At 30.8% G+C, this 7593-nt stretch overlaps 1 long non-coding RNA gene across 1 annotated transcript; it reads right to left on the reverse strand.

The window, feature by feature from the left end:
- Nucleotides 1-270: 270 nt before the first annotated feature.
- Nucleotides 271-7593, reverse strand: LOC134254353 (uncharacterized). Its single transcript, XR_009989302.1, has 5 exons — nucleotides 7529-7593; nucleotides 1760-1924; nucleotides 1205-1228; nucleotides 931-1038; nucleotides 271-441 (listed from the first exon to the last, which is right to left on the reverse strand). It is a non-coding gene; the product is annotated as an uncharacterized LOC134254353 (long non-coding RNA).

Genomic DNA, 7593 nt, shown 5'->3' on the forward strand with positions numbered 1-7593 from the left:
TAACAATAAAAATGTCATAATGAAGAAGTTGCATAACCAGTTGAACAAGTTGTTTACGCATGGCTCTGAGGGTTTGTAAATAATAAGTTTAGGGAGGGCATACTTTATTTTTTTCAAAATGCTTTACTTATTTCTACGTCTAAGAAATAGCTGCTACAAACGGTGAGAAGTCCAATGTTTGTTATGTACAAGTTGATCTGATTTATATGCAAACCAACTTCATCATATTGAGAAAAAATTCGCTCTGAAAAAGAGACATTTACTGAAACAAATAGCCCTTCTTATGATATCCAGCTAATATCAACAATTTCGAACTATTATGAAAACGTGTGTACTCTTTATGTTAACATTTCTATCTTCACAAATAAGTTAAGGATACAAAAAAGAAATTTTATTAAAGGCGTTCTATTTATCCAATCACAATGATGGTGGGGTTTGTCGCTGAAAAAAAAAAGAAATTAGAGATAATTATTAATTTATTAGAAATTATCATCTGTTATTAAGTGAAGAAATAATGCAAATTTGAATCATAAAAAGACTTCTATATAAGACTGAAAAAGTAATTTATCATAGTAAGCACCACACATTGAGGTTTTCCAATAGGCTGGAATGAACTGCATATGATATGAGTCTATACATTAGCTTTAATTGGATGGCTAGTTTAAATTTCATAAGTAGGTACAATTAAGCCAGCAAAAAAGAGTTATCATTTATTGAAGAAAAACTAATGAGCGTGGGAGAGTTATTCCCAGAGGTTACATACCAAAAAATTAACTTTATACCTTGTCATTTATTTCTTTTTTTTTGAACTTTGGAGAAAGGGTTAAGATTTGGACTTTTTGATTGCACCTTCAAATCGATGAATTTATACAAACCTTATGAATAAAATCAATATTTGGATTTTCATCAATGACATAACAAACAACTTACATGGTTCTTCAGTAGTTGTTGTAGTGAGTGGAGCGTTAGTGGTCGGGATTGGGGGCTGGGTTACAGGGAACAAGGTAGCTGTTGTAGGGACGTTTGTTGATGGCACATCTGTGTTTGACATTAGGCAAATAAACATTTCATAAAAGTCATTTACATGTTTTAAAGACAAAGTCATCCAGGATTATAGATTACTGATTATTAGAATTGAAACACTAAATGACATAACATGAACATTTTCAATCTTAATTTGAATTGTCATTGAAATAGCACTTACTTATGACTGCAGGTGTAGTGGGAGCTTAAATAATAATTTATATTTTCTTAGTAAGATGTAAATGTACGATAAAATATAATAAATGGCTGAATATTAGGAAAAAACGGCCACCTTTGTACTTTGGCTAGGGAAGGGAAAAATCAATTTTAAAATAAAAAGAAGTATGTTTTATTGAGGTCCGTCCAACCCCCCAACCCCCCTTCCAAGTTTCCTTTGGCCATCCAAATCAATATATTTTAAGCCTACTGCAACGTTGTGGAAAGTTTGGGAGAAATAGACCCACTGGTTCACCATTAATTTAAAAAGTGTGGAAAGTTTAAGTTTCAAACATGGACAAATGCCGGATAAAATGTGTTCAGAAATAAAGCGCTAGTGGTTTTCAATTCAGCTGAGCTCAAACGGAATGCAGATTAATTAATTGTTAATGATATTGATTACGTATATTCATACATGCAGTTTGTTTTTTTTTTTAAATTAATTTTGTTTCTTGAATATTTACCAGAATTTTTTTAATGTTAAGATTAAAGATGTTTAAAAAGTTTGCTGAGGGCTTACGTGTACAGAAGGCACAGAAAACCCTGCAATTTGCCTGAGCCCAAGTCTGGTTTTGGAAACAAACAACTGGTCCCCTGTCTTCACAGTCGGGATCGACATTCACACAAGGTGGTTCTGTGGTGGGAGCCGGAGTGGTGGTAGTGGTAGTTGTTGTTGTGGTGGTTTCTTGATATAAAGTATAAATAAGATAAAGGCATCAAGTAATATTAAGTACAATTAATCATAACAATTAGATTCTTGTCTTATAAACATATTCAGCAGAAATGATATGCAATATAATGTTTATTTTTTAGACTGTATACAAATTTTTTGACATACTGTCTTTTGTATAATGTTGTGTTATTACGGTTTTTGTCTGTGAGTGTCCTTGGAAACTATTCATACAAAGGAGATTTAACAATTGGGGAAGTCATTGGCATGTTGCATGTAGATGTGCGAAACGGAGTTTTTAACCACATGCATGCGATGAGTGAAATACCTCACAGTGACATACTTTAAGGTAAAGATCCATACCACGTAAAATAACGTTATGTGACGTTATTCTCGTTTGTGACGTTATTACGTCAAACGCGCCCGACGCTTATTCTATCAAAAATGCCTGACGTCGATTTCACTTACCGTAAAAAAAGGTACATTAATTTCCAAATAAATGGCATAAATATACGATGTTCAGTTATTTTCCGGGATGCATGATCGAAGAAGAGTTTAAATTTAGATGATTCGTCAAACCGAAAGTACAACAAAGATGGCATGGAAGATTCATTGTCTCGAGTACAAGATAACTAAAAGACTTCGACAATCGGGTCGTTTTTTGTCTCTGTAAGTTGAAGAAATACAGAGTAACAAATAAATGGTTCTCTTGTCGAAAGTCATTATCGTTTGCTTACATGTTTGTACATAGGCCTAGTACGTAACCATTTTCGAACCACGTACGGCTCAAGTATTCAGGTACCTAAATACTTTGCTTCAATATTCCGATTTTTAAAAGTCGTTTTTCTCTTCTCGATTGTTTGAATTAAAATATCATCCTCTGGGGATTGACTCGGGATTTTGAAAAAAAAAATTTGGAAAACTTTTTTTACAATGTATATATATCATACATAAAACAGTTACTGCACAAATATAAATGTTCTGTTATTGATAAAAAAAACCAAACAGAATATTTCATTTAAGTAGAAAAGGACATTGATACATTGCCAAAAAAAAAATCCTTAATACACACATATGCTGAAAATTTAGAAAAAATTGTTTTAAAGCTAGTGCACAACAACCTCAAAGTATATTAGGGTAGTGTATGGTGCACCTGTCATAAGACTGACAGGTGTCCTGGGTTCGATTCTCTGGAAGTTGAACAGAGTAACAAATAAATGGTTCTCTTGTCGAAAGTCATTATCGTTTGCTTGTCGGGTATATGCTTGTACGTAGTACATAACCATTTTCCAACCTTTTGGGCCTCTTGTTATAATATGTTTGCTAAAGCCAATTTCCAAATTGATGATAAAATTACATATTTGTCATCTACGGTATATACAATATGTATAATAGATTAGAAAAACATATGTCGAACAGACCCAGGGGTCTATATCGGATGGGGAAGGGGATATTTCTGTCTTCAAGCACCCATGAATAGTATAGCGATAGATATCAGTAGCTAATAAGATAATGTGGATCCCCAGTGTACTTTTCTAGATCACAATTTTATGCATTACCGTGATTACTGTAATGATGGTTAGACTTAAACCCACAAATAGCAATATGACAGTAACAAAGAAGGAAACACATGTATAAGATGATAAATAGGAATGCCTATGAGATCATAGAGGGTGATATAAAAAGGAATAAGGAAAAGGATGAAATTTCAATCAGACAATTCACAAAATCAACTCTGTTTGTTAAGCCGAGTGCTTACAATGTTATAATCATATAATCAGGTTGTTCGTGCATGGTTTAATCATGCATTAATCATTAAAAACAAAGATAAACAGTTTCAATTTAGATTTATGGATTTATGTCAAGATTGTTGCTTTCTATTTGAATGAAAAAATTATTAATACTGTCTCATAAAAGTTATGACAGTGTTTTGTTTTTCAAAAACAAATCAATTTTTCAACAAAATTTATTGCATAATTAACTTGACCCTTTGATCACCAAATCAATAAGCGTCTCGAGCCACAGAGAGTTGCTGTGTAAAATTTCAATGCAAAAGCTCAAAGGCTTCTTAAAAGTGTTACAGACAGACAGAAAGACACACGGACAGATGCACAAACCTAAAATTAGTATCCCCACTTTCAGTGAAAGGGGAGACAATTATATCAGGGTTTTTTTTTGTTGATGTTAAACTTGGTTTATCAAGATACTTGTAAGAAAAAACATAACTTTCCCAGTGTTTATAAAGATCTTTCTTTTCCTACATAAATAGTTTTTGATATCATATTGAGCTTTATAATTATACACCTACATATTTATCTATTTTAACATCAATATGCACTGTGCAACACAGTTCCAAAAATCCAGATAATTTATTGGACCAGCATGCAAAATTCATATCAAACCATTTTCCCCCAAATAAATGAAGAGTCCTTCCCAAACTTATGAGTTAGGAGTTTATGCTGTGTCATGTGGCATGATAAAAATTCATTCATTTTTTTCATTTGGTTAGAAAACAATTTTGAAGAAGTATAATTGAACTGCCTAAACTCTTGTACAAGTCAAATTGAACCATCTTGGATGTCCTGATTAAATCTATTTTAGGCATAGAGCAACAGAAAGAGTTTTTTTTTTTTTTAAACTACACCATGTTCATAATGCATGTACCATTTCTCAGCTATTTTTAATATACAATTATACATACAAATTAAATATTCAGTACTTATAATGATGTTCATCAGCTCAGACAATTACATGTTCGAGAATCTGTGTCAATACTCATGGAACAAATGCTCGCTGGATCCATATCAAAATATCACTTCAACATAGAAAATTCTATTTACTCAGGGAGCCGTTGACTTTTAAAGCATCATACCGGTGACTTTTCATACCAATTTTACAAAGATCATTTCCAAGGAGGGGTCCAAGGTCACTTTTAGTACAATTCACTGTTATCTTTTGACTGACAGTAAGGTGTGGTATTCTTGATGTTATATATAATTAGCCTCTAAAATTTACACAGCTTTCATTCATTGTTGAAATATATGTGGCCATACATATATGAGAAAGAAGTAAGGGATTAAGTTGTCTCATCATTGTCAACAACTATTTGTTGTTCTGAGAATACCACGTCTTACTGAAAGTCCAAGGATGACAGAGAATTGTACTGCTTGGTTTAGTATATACATTTAATAACTGCCATTTCCAGGGGAACACACACAATCTTTCCTAAATCCACCATGAAAATTTCAATCTAGAGGCATCCTTATAAAAATTATACTATGGAAAACGAGAAAAAAAATTGTAAGTGCTGAAAATAATTATTGTGTAAGGGTGATTTTGACAGCTTGGTCAGAGTACATCAAACAAACAATTTTTTATTTGACTAACTTAACCCTTTTAATTATGAACTCAGATAATTCATTTTATAACCTTATTGATTTTAAAGAAACATAAACAGTAACCACATACTTATCTATAGAATAAATGTTAAATTTGTTTCTCTTTTTCAATAATTTTCTAGTCTTGATTCACATTTTCAATAATAGCACCATAATATTCATACATGTATTAAGAAGCTTGTGTCTCACATCTCACATTATATGAAAGTAAGGGTTTGTTTGAGCATGTTGACCGAGTTTAGACAGATGGGCATATAAGATTACTCAAACATGTCACCGTAGAATGTGTTCATATTTTACTAATTAATTTTCAAAGTTTTAGTAATGATGCACTCAATGCAATTCCAGTCATCAACTATGGAGTTTGGTGTTTAGAATTTATAAAACGAATTTGAGTTAGCCTAGGTACGGAAAACCTAGATCAGACATTACAAAGTGGAAACACTGAACATATTCATCTCCGCTTACATAGATTTTATCTATTTGTACATGGAAAAAAAACATGATAAAGAACTTGCACCTTACTTAGACAGATCCGAGCTTTTCCTTTGATCAGAAACCGGACGTTAAAGAGATGTGGCAAACAAACCACTTATTTGTATCTATGAATAGCGAAAAATGTATTACGTAGACACAAAAAGTAGTAAAATGTGCCACTTCTCTCATTTTTTAATCAAATAAATCGCATCCAAACGACCAATGTTGAAACTGAAAGTGTTTTCTTCTTTCACTTACGTCATAACGTCACACATGCGCATTAACGGTATATAGAATATTCCGAAGATTGAACCCGATTAATATAATGTTTGTAAATCGCGAAAACGAATTATTGGCCGTCTCTGCATTAAATATTCAACTTATAACTTAAACCATACTTATTAATTTTCTATTAACGATAGTTTTAAATATTTAAAGCGATTTTTGCACCCATCATAAAGGTATAGATGTTAAAAAGATTTTTCAAAAATCATAAAAGTATAGATGTTAAAATTTTTAGCCATATTTTTCAAATAATCATTTTTCAGCAAATTTGGTATAAAAATGTGAAATTTTCTTGTTTGTCCCAGCTGCCCCACTTAATGCACACTTGAAAGAATTGACATGATAATTCTGAATTTGAGCTATTGAGAAAGGATAAGTTTTAATTATTAATAAAGCGTAATTTTTACACAAATGTACATAAATTAAGATATATTTTTAATTAAATTTTTCAAATGTAGTTAGATTTTTATCCCTAAAAATAAATACATTTATGCAGCATTTTATTTATTTTATAAAAATGAATTTTTAATTTTGATGCTAAATATGAAATCTGTAGTTTTTGCCATAGAAAGCAATTTATTTTTATAACAATGGAAAATTTTTAAAAAAAATAATTATTGAGCTAAATATGTTTAAAAAAACAAATTTCTATAATTCATAAAAAAAATTCTTGGATTGCTTTGCCCCAAAAAAATAAAATATGTTTAAACCTAAAGAAAATATTTTCTCTAGAGCATTTTTAAAAAAATCAATTTTAATTTTTGCAGTAGTTAAAAAAACACAATTTCTTAATTAAGCATTTGTAATTTCACGAAAAATTTACACTTAATTAGTAACATTTCCTAGAAAAAAAGTAATATTTTCAAATAATAAACCGTTAAAAAAACACATTTTTATGTTAAAAAAATTTACACTGATCTAGAAAAGGATCTGTAATTTCACGAAACAATGTCTATTTTTAGTAAAATTTACACGTATCTAGAAAGGACAAATACTCAGTTAAGATTCTGAAAAGTTTCAACAAAATCTGTAGTTCCGTTATTTCGGTATGGATCTTTACCTTAAGAAAAATCTGTAATTCTCTCCATTACAATGTTTTTCATATCGTCTGTTGTCATTCACTTTCTTTGTCTTTGTATATAGGTTACAAAACCTTCGCCAACAATGAAGCGTAACCTTCAACATAAAAGCCATAACACTTTTTATGGTATCATAAAAGAATTGTCATAGAAATGAAAAATAACATTAATCATGTAACAGGTAGAGTGAAATGCATGAACCACCTCTACCGCTACACTGAACACAACAAAATTAAAAATAATTCTACATAATTATATAATATGTATTTATATACATATAATCTTAAATTACTAGATCTTGACAATCTTTAGAGTTAAGCGCATAACCATTAAACTTATTAAAGGTAAAGCCAAGTAATGTACGTAACAAGAAACTGTACCTTCACAGAAGAAACAAAATTTTGCACACTTTTTGGCTGCCCAGTCTTTGTAATTAAAGCAGATG

Source organism: Saccostrea cucullata, unplaced genomic scaffold (genome assembly GCF_032062105.1).
Source record: "Saccostrea cucullata isolate Sc308-1 unplaced genomic scaffold, CSIRO_AGI_Scuc_v1 ctg17406, whole genome shotgun sequence".
NCBI classification, from domain to species: domain Eukaryota; kingdom Metazoa; phylum Mollusca; class Bivalvia; order Ostreida; family Ostreidae; genus Saccostrea; species Saccostrea cuccullata.